The sequence below is a fragment of the Schistocerca americana genome, chromosome 3, assembly GCF_021461395.2.
Source record: "Schistocerca americana isolate TAMUIC-IGC-003095 chromosome 3, iqSchAmer2.1, whole genome shotgun sequence".
Taxonomy (NCBI): domain Eukaryota; kingdom Metazoa; phylum Arthropoda; class Insecta; order Orthoptera; family Acrididae; genus Schistocerca; species Schistocerca americana.
Genome location: NC_060121.1, coordinates 271,104,381 through 271,119,195, shown reverse-complemented (window position 1 = coordinate 271,119,195; position 14,815 = coordinate 271,104,381). Strand labels below are relative to the sequence as shown.

General features: G+C 43.0%; 1 non-coding gene and 1 pseudogene across 1 annotated transcript; both read left to right on the top strand.

Moving 5' to 3' along the window:
• Positions 1 to 2,613: 2,613 nt before the first annotated feature.
• Positions 2,614 to 2,688, top strand: Trnas-aga. The gene has a single exon. It is a non-coding gene; the product is annotated as a tRNA-Ser (tRNA).
• A 1,207-nt stretch (positions 2,689 to 3,895) lies between these two features.
• LOC124608268 lies at positions 3,896 to 4,013 on the top strand (annotated as a pseudogene).
• Positions 4,014 to 14,815: the final 10,802 nt, after the last annotated feature.

The window sequence follows — 14,815 nt, the reverse complement described above, 5'->3', positions numbered from 1 at the left end:
TTCTGGCTACAGTGTTTGAGTCTCCAGAGTCTTCAGTCTATGTCCAAAATCAGCTTAGTTGAGACGGAGTTACGAATATAAGTGTAAAAAACAGTGATTAAAGTTCAAGTTGTACTCGTTGTTAGTAGCAATACATGTACATACTCGAGGATACTATCTGGATTTATGTAAGGATATTCAGTGGAATCATTGTATCAAGTTAAAACAATTTTATCAAACTTTACCTGTGTATTTATTTTTCAGTCTAATCTTTGTACCGTAGAACCCAGTGCCGTAACAGTGGGACACAACATGCATGACATTCTGTACGTGGCAAAGGTCGCTGCCCGCTGGGTTACACGACTGCTAACAACCGTCTAAAAAAAAAAAAAAAAAAAAAAAAAAAATCATGTGAAGCGAGAGAGAGGCGGAAATATTGCAGCTTTGTCAGGCTGATCGATATGAGTTCTTTAGTCGCCTAATCACATGAATAAGCGCTGGGTGCATCACTATGACCCCAAGATAAAATAGCAAGACATGCAGTGCAAACACGTGGGTTCGCCGGCCGAAGTGGCCGAGCGGTTCTAGGCGCTACAGTCTGGAACCGCGCGACCGCTACGGTCGCAGGTTCGAATCCTGCCTCGGGCATGGATGTGTGTGATGCCCTTAGGTTAGTTAAGTTTAAGTAGTTCTAAGTTCTAGGGGAGTAATGACCACAGCAGTTAAGTCCCATAGTGCTCAAGGCCATTTGAAGTGGGTTCACCATGCCTGAAAAATGCGACAATCCAGTCATTATCAGACAAGGGAATGCCGAATGTTTTTGAAACAGCCATGATGTGGGGCTTAAAGATTACGCTCTTAAGGGAGAAACTGTTACAGAAGCAAACTGTTACACAGTAGAATAGTAAGTAAGTGTAGGAATAAAATTTTGTCGGAAACCAACTGAGACGCCACTAAGTGGTGTACGCCTGCTGGCTACGCAACAATGTCGTGCCTTAATGTCAACGCAGGACGCCTGAAATACAAGCAAGCTGGGAGCTCGTTTCATCAGACCACGCAAGAGGGAAGCCGAGAACAACAGATTCAACACTTTGGCAACAGTGTGGGCCAGACAGAAAGCTCTACTGTAAAAAGGCTAAATGTAGCAACTTCAGCTAGAAATGTCATAGGAACGACGTTCAGGATGCAAAATTCATATAAAGGAACACATTCGGTCACCAGTTTGGGTGAGTGGGTGAGGGCGGACCACGTCATCGCCTGCTGTGAAACCTCCGCCCTCCTCAAGTTCAGTCTCAGAGTAAGTTGCATCTGCAGCACAGATACCGACGTAAAAAATGGTTCAAATGGATCAAAGCATTATGGGACTTAACATATGAGGTCATCAGCCCCTAGACGTAGAACTACTTAAACCTAAGGACATCACACACATCCATGACCGAGGCAGGATACGAACCTGCGACCGTAGCAGCAGCGCGGTTCCGGACTGAAACGCCTAGAACCGCTCGGCCACAGCGGCCGGCACCGACGTAAAGACAGCTCTACTAAGCTGCAGGATGCTCTGGTGAATTCAGCATGCTGCCACAGTTCAAAAGCTGCCACAAACTTGTAGTCCACTGCTACAAGTCCACAGACGTCTGGCCATGGAGGGGACTTCTGATTTAAAAGGCACAGTCCTGCTGGTCGCGTTGGTGACTAACTAAGGAAGAGGCCCAGGCCGGTCTTTCGTGGATGAGGAACCAATCTACTCATCTGCAAGCTGTTCAAATTGGACGTCGGGCGCCTATGTCGCCACTGCTGGTGCAGTACAAGAACAGCCTTATCGGCTGTATGATGGGACCGCAATTCGGGCTGTTCTTAATGTTTCTGTTGAGTCTTCCCAATACACGTCATCTTGGCAACTGAATACAGGGGTACGCAGTATTCTGGGATCGAGCCTAAGCGCAACATCTCTCATCAAGAGAGCTGGGGCTCAGAGAGTTGTCCACAGCTACGTTGTGCTGTGGAGATACAAGGCTGCCGCACCCTTCCACAACGCCAGGACCTGCTCTCAGGAAGTTCCTTGCCGGGCACTGACGAGCCACCTCGCGCTTTCAAGCAGAGCACGGTCGCAGCTAGGCAGCGCTGGGAAGAAGGCAGAATGAAACTTCCTGGGAGATTAAAACTGTGTGCCGGACCGAGACTCGAACTCGGGACCTTTGCCTTTCACAGGCAAGTGCTCTACGAACTGAGCTACCCAAGGCGAACTCACGCCCCATCCTCACAGCTTTACTTCCGCCAGTACCTCGTCTCCTACCTTCCAAACTTTACAGAAGCTCTCCTGCGAACCGGCATGACTAGCACTCCTGAAAGAAATGATATTTCCTAGGCATGGCTTAGCCACAGCCTAGGGGATGTTTCCAGAATGAGATTTTCACTCTGCAGCGGAGTGTGCGCTGATATGAAACTTCCTGGCAGATTAAAACTGTCTGCCGGACCGATACTCGAACTCGGGATATCTGCCTTTAGCGGGCAAGTGCTCTACCAACTGAGCTACCGAAGCACGACTCATGCCCCGTCCTCACAGCTTTACTTCCGCCAGAAGGTAGGAGACGAGGTACTGGTGGAAGTAAAGCTGTGAGGACGGGGCGTGAGTCGTGCTTGGGTAGCTCAGTTGGTAGAGCACTTGCCCGAGAAAGGCAAAGGTCCCGAGTTCGAGTCTCGGTCCGGCACACAGTTTTAATCTCCCAGGAAGTTTCGTATCAGCGCACACTCCGCTGCAGAGTGAAATCTCCTGATGAGGCTATGGGGGGCTGTAAGGCGAAGCGTTGAGTAAACTGTCCGAGAGAGGGGGTTTATGCTGCACGATAACGCCACAGCTCATTCTGCACAGGACACACAGTCAAACAGACCGCTTAGTTGAGCTGTCAAATTCCGCCCAAGTCACCGTATTCTCTTGACACGGCACCCAGTGACTACTTTCTCCTTTCTTGGATGACGAAACCATTGCATGTAGGCACTTTCATAATGACGATGAGGTTATTTTCGACGTGGAACTTTTCCTGAACAGCCAAAATGCGGCCTCCAGAACCAAGGTCTCCACCAAGTAATCTCTCGTAAGGAGAAGCATTGGACCGCGATTATGCAGGGAAGGACTAACATGATAAAAGCTTGATTTTCTCGAGATAATAATTAAAATTTTATGACCACCCACCGTATGAGTAAAAATATAAATGCTTTTCAATAAAATTGGCTAAAAACAGTCTTGATCACATGAATATCTGCTCAGCCAGCTCAGCTCCTGTCACCATCATAGAGTACAAGGTCTGAAGATGATCTAAGTACAATAGATCGAAACCGGTTTCCAGTTTAAATGAAATATTTATACGATCAAAACTGTTTTAGCAAATTTTATTGATGTGCATGAGATCGCTGTTTCCCTTGAACAATATTCCGGAAAATAAAAGCTTTTCGTAAAAATAAAATCGAAATACTACCAATTATTTTGTAAACTGATTTGTCTAAAAGTAAGAAATAAAAGACATTAGAGAAACGTTAGATGTGTCTTTGAATGATAGTCGAAATCATGCAGAGGAGACACGATGCTCATATGTTCGTCACGTAAGGAAACAACTAAGGGAATTCTAGTACTCTTTAAAATTCTAAGTTAAACATTTAACTTTAAATTCTCAGTCGGCTCCTTATTTGCTGTACAGTATTCCGAGCATCATTCAAAACTGCATTAAATGTTTTTCTAATATATTTAATTTCCTTCTTTTAGACAAATCATTTTACAATGACTTTGATCGCTTCTTTTTTCAATTTTTTCTAATTTCTCAAATGTTGTTCAGAAAGCATGAAATAAAGGGTTTGGACAAAGATATGGAAACACCACGACAAATGTATTCTTGAACATAAATGCAGATGCGAGCCAAGCCTGGCCAACGGCCTTGCTGCAGTGGTAACACCGGTTCACGTCAGATCACCGAAGTTAAGCGCTGTCGGGCTCGGCTAGCACTTGGATGGGTGACCATCCGGTCTGCCGAGCGCTGTTAGCAATCGGAGTGCACTCAGCCCCTGTGAGGCAAACTGAGGAGCTACTCGATCGAGAAGTAGCGGCTCCGGTCTCATAAACCGACATACGACTGGGAGAGCGGTGTGCTGACCACATGCCCCTCCATACCCGCATCCAGTGACGCCTGTGAGCTGAGGATGACACGGCGGCCAGTCGGTACCGTTGAGCCTTCCAAGGCCAGTTCGGACGGAGTTTAGTTTTAGCCAAGCCTGCTGGTGGCACATTTGCAATGCCCTCAATACGCTGCAAGTGTCAATAGTGCTTAGAAAAGTGTTTTGTGTAGCTGTGAGACTCTTATGGTCAGCACTATAAATAACATGAAGGCAGTTCTATAAGCTGGGAATTTCAGGGAGAGATGGAATTCCAAAACGTCACATTAGTGACGCCTGTGCTTTTTTTCTAAAAAAAAATTTGAAGGTACTCCGACATTGGATAATAATTACTTATAACTGAAGCATGGGACGCCACCCGTCTGCTTTTAACCATGACGTCATCAACAAGTCGAACTTTTTTTTTTTTTTGGTCATCAGTCTACTGACTGGTTTGATGCGGCCCGCCACGAATTCCTTTCCTGTGCTAACCTCTTCATCTCAGAGTAGCACTTGCAACCTACGTCCTCAATTATTTGCTTGACGTATTCCAATCTCTGTCTTCCTCTACAGTTTTTGCCCTCTACAGCTCCCTCTAGTACCATGGAAGTCATTCTCTCATGTCTTAGCAGATGTCCTATCATCCTGTCCCTTCTCCTTATCAGTGTTTTCCACATATTCCTTTCCTCTCCGATTCTGCGTAGAACCTCCTCATTCCTTACCTTATCAGTCCACCTAATTTTCAACATTCGTCTATAGCACCACATCTCAAATGCTTCGATTCTCTTCTCTTCCGGTTTTCCCACAGTCCATGTTCACTACCATACAATGCTGTACTCCAGACGTACATCCTCAGAAATTTCTTCCTCAAATTAAGGCCGGTATTTGATATTAGTAGACTTCTCTTGGCCAGAAATGCCTTTTTTACCATAGCTAGTCTGCTTTTGATGTCCTCCTTGCTCCGTCCGTCATTGGTTATTTTACTGCCTAGGTAGCAGAATTCCTTAACTTCATTGACTTCGTGACCATCAATCCTGATGTTAAGTTTCTCGCTGTTCTCATTTCTACTACTTCTCATTACCTTCGTCTTTCTCCGATTTACTCTCAAACCATACTGTGTACTCATTAGACTGTTCATTCCGTTCAGCAGACCATTTAATTCTTCTTCACTTTCACTCAGGATAGCAATGTCATCAGCGAATCGTATCATTGATATCCTTTCACCTTGTATTTTAATTCCACTCCTGAACCTTTCTTTTATTTCCATCATTGCTTCCTCGATGTACAGATTGAAGAGTAGGGGCGAAAGGCTACAGCCTTATCTTACACCCTTCTTAATACGAACACTTCGTTCTTGATCGTCCACTCTTATTATTCCCTCTTGGTTGTTGTACATATTGTATATGACCCGTCTCTCCCTATAGCTTACCCCTACTTTTTTCAGAATCTTGAACAGCTTGCACCATTTTATATTGTCGAACGCTTTTTCCAGGTTGACAAATCCTATGAAAGTGTCTTGATTTTTCTTTAGCCTTGCTTCCATTATTAGCCGTAACGTCAGAATTGCCTCTCTCGTCCCTTTACTTTTCTTAAAGCCAAACTGATCGTCACCTAGCGCATTCTCACTTTTCTTTTCCATTCTTCTGTATATTATTCTTGTAAGCAGCTTCGATGCATGAGCTGTTAAGCTGATTGTGCGATAATTCTCGCACTTGTCAGCTCTTGCCGTCTTCGGAATTGTGTGGATGATGCTTTTCCGAAAGTCAGTTCGTATATCGCCAGACTCATATATTGTACACACCAACGTGAATAGTCGTTTTGTTGCCACTTCCCCCAATGATTTTAGAAATTCTGATGGAATGTTATCTATCCCTTCTGCCTTATTTGACCGTAAGTCCTCCAAAGCTCTTTTAAATTCCGATTCTAATACTGGATCCCCTATCTCTTCTAAATCGACTCCTGTTTCTTCTTCTATCACATCAGACAAACCTTCACCCTCATAGAGGCTTTCAATGTATTCTTTCCACCTATCTGCTCTCTCCTCTGCATTTAACAGTGGAATTCCCGTTGCACTCTTAATGTTACCACCGTTGCTTTTAATGTCACCAAAGGTTGTTTTGACTTTCCTGTATGCTGAGTCTGTCCTTCCGACAATCATGTCTTTTTCGATGTCTTCACATTTTTCCTGCAGCCATTTCGTCTTAGCTTCCCTGCACTTCCTATTTGTTTCATTCCTCAGCGACTTGAATTTCTGTATTCCTGATTTTCCCGGAACATGTTTGTGCTTCCTCCTTTCATCAATCAACTGAAGTATTTCTTCTGTTACCCATGGTTTCTTCGCAGCTACCTTCTTTGTACCTATGTTTTCCTTCCCAACTTCTGTGATGGCCCTTTTTAGATATGTCTATTCCTCTTCAACTGTACTGCCTACTGCGCTATTCCTTATTGCTGTATCTGTAGCGTCAGAGAACTTCAAACGTATCTCGTGATTCCTTAGTACTTCCGTATCCCACTTCTTTGCGTATTGATTCTTCCTGACTAATGTCTTGAACTTCAGCCTACACTTCATCACTACTATATTGTGATCTGAGTCGATATCTGCTCCTGGGTACGTCGAACTACAAAATAAAAAAATGGTATGTCACTCTTCAGTTGACTTTATTATAGAAGGAGAACAAGTAAAATAGTTTGTTAGTTTTCTGCTCATCTCTCCAACTTAACTTACATAGCGGGACCGTAGAGACATCCATCGGTAGCTCGGCGTCTGAGCGTTCGCATATCCGTTTAGCCCTAATATCGCCCACTATTACCGAGCGAGGGCACTACATGCTTGTCGAACTGGCAGCCAGCGATTCAGTTACCGAGAACGGTTGCCGCAGCTTCTAAATGATTGAAACAGTCAATGACATCGCTTTTCCCACCAAAAACTGCACTGGTATTGTTCGTATTGCATTTACCAACACGAAAAAATGAAATAAAACATTTACGCCCGTGAAATAAATCTTTGGCACTCTTCCATGTTCTCAGCATCGTAAAAAAACTACTTTGTCAATGAAAAAGTTTAGGGTTACGCAATCCCCCAGAAAAACAGCACTGAGTGACGTAAATGCACGTAACAGTAAAATGCGGTGCCGAAGCCATGAAACTTGGACTATGTAGCAACGGAAGAAAGTCACTTTGTCGAACGAGTCTTGTTTCACACTGTCTCCAACTGCTGACCAAGTTTACACGAAACATGGCAAGGGTTTAGTGATAATTTGGACTGCCATATCGCGGTTTCCATGGACCTCGTGGTTACTATGCGATGTCGCGTTATTCCGAAGGACCGTGTGACCATTTTGGGTGATCAGGTCCTTTCCATGGCAAAACGTATTTTCTCCACGAGTGATCCTGTGTTCCAAGACAGCAGAGCCCCTGTTCACATAGCCTGCATCGCCCAGAACTGATTCTGTGAGCACAGGGATGAACTGTCGCATCTCCCCTGACTACCATATTCATCATCTGTCAATACTATTGAACCTTTGTGGTTTACTTTGAAGAGAAGGGTCCGTGATCGCTATTCAAAAAAATGGCTCTGGGCACTATGGGACTTAACATCTGAGGTCATCAGTCCCCTAGAACTTAGAACTACTTAAACCTAACTAACCTAAGGACATCACACAGATCCATGTCCGAGGCAGGATTAGAACTTGCGACAGTAGCAGTCGTGCGCTTTCGGACTGATGCGCCTAGAACCGCTCGGCCAACGCGACTGACAATCGCTATTCATGTCCATTATTTTTCCCTGAACTTTCCATTGTTTTGCAGGAAGAATGGTATAGATCAGACTTCCTGGCAGATTAAAACTATGTGTCGGACCTTTGCTTTTCGCGGGCAAGTGCTCTACCGACTGAACCACCCAAGCACGACTCACGATCCGTCCTCACAGCTACAGTTTCGCCAGTAACTCGCCTCCTACCTTCCAAACTTCACGATAGCTCGTCTGCGAACCTTGCAGAACTAACATTCCTGGAAGAAAGGATATTTCGGTGACATGGCTTAGCCACAGTCTGGAGGATGTTTCCAGAATGAGATTTGCACTCTGCAGCGGAGTGTGCGCTGATATGAAACTTCCTGGCAGATTAAAACTGTGTGCCAGACCGAGACTCGAACTCGGGAATTTGCCTTTCGTGTGCATGTGCTCTACCGGTAGAGCACTTGCGAATTTTCTGTTAGAAATGAACACAAAAAATTAATTGTGTTTGCAGTGAAGTGTCGAAAAAATTTCATTTACATGTATTCTGAAAACACCTTTGAAATTATGAAACAGTTGTACAAAGAAATGTTCATAATGTACAAATGTGTACTAAGCACAGTATCCAAATTAAGAACCATGACCCCAGACGGTTTCTGTACGCTTGATGTCGGCCGTGGTGGCCGAGCAGTTCTAGGCGCTACAGTCTGCAACCGCGCGACTGCTACGGTCGCGGGTTAGAATCCTGCTTCGGGCATGGATGTTTGTGATGTCCTTAGGTTAGTTAGGTTGAAGTAGTTTTAAGTTCTAGGGGACTGATGACCTTAGAAGTTAAGTCCCATAGTGCTCAGAGCCATTTTTTTGTACGCTTGGTGCCGCTGCTTCGCGATTTTGTAAACGTCTCTATGGTAACGCCTCTTCGGTGCTCTATAGAGGCTACCATTTTCGCCTACAGCCATTTGCACTTCGCAGTAGAAGGCTGTCAAAAGTGTTGCCAGATTTCAGGTATTTCCTCAAATTCTGTCGACTGTAACAGTACAGAATAAATGTATTAAAACTTCACATATGATGCGGCTTTCTCACGTATTTCAGTGTTTATGACGTCATATTTCTTGAACTATGTGTCGTACAATGATATATTTGTACAGATACACTCAGCGGCATATGTGGTTACTGTAAGCGAAATATGTTCCGAATGAAATTACGTCATGCTAGATGCGGCAGTTTTCCACGCATTTCAGTGTTTGTGACGTCACATCTGGTCTGTGTGTAATACAACGATATAATTTTGTAGGTAGTAGCAGATATGGTATTGTCTGGAAATTGTATTGCGAACAAAGTTATTAGAAAAAAGTAAGAAATTTAAACGTCAAGCACAATGCAGCAATTTTTCATGCATCTCAGTGTTTATGACGGCATGTCTCCTTAACCATGACAAGTAGGTTGTTCTTTCCCACACATCGATTGTTGCCTAACAGTAAGGGATATGTGTTCTAAATTTGGTTAAAATAGTTCGTACATACATACATTGTTATGATGTATATGGGTGGTTTCCGAGACAGGTGGAAGCTGTTTTGAATGGCAAAAGGTTTCCTGCAACTTATTGGGCGTGGTAATGTGTTGTGGCTTTGGTGTTCCCATATTTTTGTGTAATTCTTGAATTTGTTGTTGTTGTTGTGGTCTTCAGTCCTGAGACTGGTTTGATGCAGCTCTCCATGCTACCCTATCCTGTGCAAGCTTCTTCATCTCCAAGTACTTACTGCAACCTACATCCTTCTGAATCTGCTTAGTGTATTCATCTCTTGGTCTCCCTCTACGATTTTTACCCTCCACGCTGTCTTCCAATACTAAATTTGTGATCCCTTGATGCCTCAGAATATGTCCTACCAATCTGTCCCTTCTTCTTGTCAAGTTGTGCCACAAACTCCTCTTCTCCCCAATTCTGTTCAATACCTCCTCATTAGTTATGTGATCTACCCATCTAATCTTCAGCATTCTTCTGTAGCACCACATTTCGAAAGCTTGTATTCTCTTCTTGTCTAAACTATTTATCGTCCGTATTTCACTTCCATACATGGCTACACTCCATACAAATACTTTCAGAAACGACTTCCTGACACTTAAATCTATACTCGATGTTAACAAATTTCCCTTCTTCAGAAACGCTTTCCTTGCCATTGCCAGTCTACATTTTACTACTGTAGTAGGCGTGGGCTTCGTGTCTATCTTGGCCACAATAATTCTTGAATAATATCCTTAAATATCGATTGAAACTATATTATTATTATTAACTCACGCTGTTCAACGACACCACAGTGGTGTCGTGCGCAATATAGCGGTCAACGGCCGGCGACACCACAGTGGTGTCGTGTGCATAGTATCACGCAGTGGCCGGCGACAGCACTTTAGTATCTTTTGCATTCTGCTGGTGTTTTGTTTAGGCAACAATAAGTTACACACGTCCACAAGTTTTTTATTTTTATAAGTACTTGTGCCCTTTCATCATGGCGGACGAAAGACAACAGGATTACTTACGATGAATGCGCGGACATCTTGTCTGACGTTCCGGACGACTTGGCCGATTGGGGAGAAGACATTGGATATCAAAAAAATGAAAGTGAAGCAGAATCGTAGGAAGATAGTGAAATTCGTCCAAGAAGAATTCGGCGACCGCTACGGTTGCCAACTGATTCGGCTGAATCAGACGAAAAAGGCAATGCACAGTGGTCAGACTTTAATTTACCGAGGACCAATAATAAATTTGAAGGATCTCCGGATACAAACATATTTCACAAAGATACAAAGAGCATCAAGGATATCGTATATATTGGGAATGATGTATTTTAATATATTAGCAACGAAACCAACAAGTAGTACACTCAAAATTGCAATAGAAGGAAACTGGATTTTAAAAAATGCTAAATTTGTCAACGTTACGGGACCCGAACTTAGAAAATGCTTTGGGCTTGCTATCCTTATGGGAACTGTAAAAAAAGCAAGGATCGATGATTATTGGTCAACGAATCCGTTGATAGACATACCGATATTTCGCAAAACGATGTCCCGCAACCGATTCAGACAAATATTATCATTTTTACATTTTTCTGACAGCAACAATAAACCGGATAATGCCAACGGGCTTGTCAAAGTGCATTTCGCAATTGATTATTTTTCCAAAAAGTTTAAAGAAGTTTTTAATCTGAGTCAAAACATCTCAATTGATGAAGGAATGATATCGTGGCGCAGACGATTAAATTTTAAAATTTACAATCCGTCGAAAATTACGAAATACGGCATCCTCATTCGGATGCTGTGTGATTCGATTACGGTACACATTTCCTCCTTCAAGCCGTTATCAAAAACAGTGATGGAACTATTGACACCTTCTGATGGAAAGTGGCATCACCTTTACATGGATAATTATTATAACAGTGTAGAACTCGCAGAGAAATTACTTGAAAAGAAAATTCGAGCTTGTGGAACGATAGGCAAAATAGGATTTCTGGAAAATTAAAGCGCGCAAAAGTCAATGTGTTTGAAGCTTGTCATCAACGGGAAGGTGACAAGCGGCCGGTGGCAAGCCAAGTAATCCAAATTAGCGCTGCCAGCGCCAAGCGAATATATTTGTACGAGCGTGCGGTTGGCAAAGTGTTAAGAGTATATAGATCAAGAGAAACCAGGAGGTTTCAATTTATGGTGTGATTTGATCATTTTTGACACATCGACACATCACTTACACAGGCAGCAGCATCAGTTCCAGAAATATTTGAATTTTTCTTCAAATCACTAATTTAGTTTTCGTAACTACTCAGATTACTTTCAAGCAGTTAAACCTCTTATTCGCAAAATAAGACCTCAAGCTGGTCCATTTGATGCCCACTTGTCCATTTCCCACTCTTCGTTTGTCTACAGACATCCGGTCAAAAATTTCCCTCACATAAAAATTAAGTTGTTCTTAATCACCCTGATTATTTTCAACCACTTATATCTTTCTTTGCAAAAAAAAAGACCTTGGGCCGCGACATGGTCAATTTGATGTCCCATTTGTCAATTTCCAACTCTTCGTTTGGATATGGCAATTGGGCCGAAAACGTCCCTCACATTACTAATTGTTGTTGTTGTTGTTGTCCTCAGTCCTGAGACTGGTTTGATGCAGCTCTCCATGCTACTCTATGCTGTGCAAGCTTCTTCATCTTCCAGTGATTACTAGAACCTACATCCTTCTGAATCTGCGTAGTGTATTCGTCTCTTGGTTTCTCTCTACGATTTTTACCCTCCACGCTGCCCTCCAATGGTAAATTTGTGATTCCTTGATGCCTCAGAACGTGTCCTACCAACCGGTCACTTCTTCTTGTCAAGTTGTGCCACAAACTCCTCTTCTCCCCAATTCTATTCAGTACCTCGTCATTAGGTATGTGATCTACCCATCTAATATTGAGCATTCTTCCATAGCACAACATTTCGAAAGCTTCTATTCTCTTCTTGCCCAAAGTGTTTATCGTCCATGATTCACTTCCATACATGGCTACACTCCATACAAATACTTTCAGAAACGACTTCCTGACACTTAAATCTATACTCGATGTTAACAAACTTCTCTTCTTCAGAAACGCTTTCCTTGCCATTGCCAGTCTACATTTTATATCCTCTCTACTTCGAACATCATCAGTTATTTTGCTCCCCAAATAGCGAAACTCCTTTACTACTCTAAGTGTCTCATTTCCTAATCTAATTCCCTCAGCATCATCCAACTTAATTCGACTATATTCCATTATCCTCGTTTTGCTTTTGTTGATGTTCATCTTGTATCCTCCTTTCAAGACACTGTCAATTCCGTTCATCTGCTCTTCCAAGTCCTTTGCTGTCTCTGACAGAATTATAATGTCATCAGCGAACCTCAAAGTTTTTATTTCTTCTCCATGGATTTTAATGCCTACTCCGAATTTTTCTTTTGTTTCCTTTACTGCTTGCTCAATATACAGATTGAATAACATCGGGGAGAGGCTACAACCCTGTCTCACTCCCTTCCCAACCACTGCTTCCCTTTCATACCCCTCGACACTTATAACTGCCATCTGGTTTCGGTACAAATTGTAAAGAGCCTTTCGCTCCCTGTATTTTACCCCTGCCACCTTCAGAATTTGAAAGAGAGTATTCCAGTCAACATTGTCAAAAGTCTTACTAATTAATAATTAAGCTTTTCTTAATTAGCCTGATTATTTCAACCAGTTCAATCTTTCTTTGCAAACCTATACCTCACGATGGTCAATTTGATACCCAACTTATCCATTTCAAACTCTTTGTTTGGCTTTGGAAAACTGGTCAAAATTTCTCTCATGTAACTTATGCAGTTTTTCTTAATTACCCTGATTGCTTTCGACTACTTAAATCTTTCTTTGCAAATCTAGACCTCACACTCGTCAGACTGATTCCCAATTTGCCCATTTCCCTCACTTTGTTTGGCTATTCGAACAAAATATCCATTGCGTAATGACTAGGAAGTCTTGTTTTCTTTCCGCTCAAAAACTTGACAAGAAAATGGTCTTTGCATGGTTCTTGACCCTCCGTCTCTCCGCCCTGTCCTGCGTGCCTATTCTGTATCTTTCCGCCATTGTGCCGATCGTTTCGGTACTCAGTATGCATTTCGGTAGCGATACCGTTCGGGTCTAGAGAACCGAAGCACTGTTGTCGGTTCGTGTCGCGCAAGCCAATCAAAAGCAAGCGGCCGCAGGTCCGCGCATGCGCACTGCAGCGCGCACAGCGCCACGAACACAAAGTGGCTAGGAGACAACACAGGCACGCTATACTTCCAAGTACCGAAAATTGCGTTTACGTTGCCATAACGCATGCCACCGCATTCCATCGAGCTGACGTGCCCGCCTTCATCGCCCTTCCTCCTCCTTAACAGTGTCAGGCGCAGTATATCCATTTCCATGATTCTCAGCTGAAATGCATAAGAATTTTTACAGTTTCTCTGACCGCATGTTTCCATGCATGTATAATAATGATAGCGTATTTGACTGTATTCTGCAGACTGTCATAAATGCCGCATTATGTCATCTTATTCTCATTCACACTGACATCGTGTTTTGGATTTTACGTTTTGGAAAATGAGTTAGGAATAGTGTGTAGTACCACTTTATACTAACACATCTATAAAAACACCTGAAAAATTGATTGAGAGTTTCAAAGAATAAGAAGATAAACAGAATGTGGTTATAACACGCTCCTAGAGATCCAAATGATTAAGTAGCCCACTTCCCTATACGATGCGTCACGATTTGGGTCTTAAAAACAAAATTGAAAAAAAAACGCATTTTCGAGAGCTCCAGCAGTTCGTCGAAGTTTATAACATGCATCTCATGACTGAAAATGTTTCGTACATGGTGCTACAGTCTAAAAGTATTACGGCAGAACTCTTTCATCTCTGTCTACTGTGGTTGAGGAATCGATCGCAGATAAATACTTGTGACAAGCAAGATTATGAAGATGACTGTTGCTAGTTACATTCCCAGTAATTTAAGTTGTGCTCTTAGATTCCTGTCTAACCGTACACTCGGAAATTGCTACATATTCGGAAAAAATGGTGAATCATTTCTGACAAGAAAAAATACACTCCTGGAAATTGAAATAAGAACACCGTGAATTCATTGTCCCAGGAAGGGGAAACTTTATTGACACATTCCTGGGGTCAGATACATCACATGATCACACTGACAGAACCACAGTCATATAGACACAGGCAACAGAGCATGCACAATGTCGGCACTAGTACAGTGTATATCCACCTTTCGCAGCAATGCAGGCTGCTATTCTCCCATGGAGACGATCGTAGAGATGCTGGATGTAGTCCTGTGGAACGGCTTGCCATGCCATTTCCACCTGGCGCCTCAGTTGGACCAGCGTTCGTGCTGGACGTGCAGACCGCGTGAAACGACGCTTCATCCAGTCCCAAACATGCTC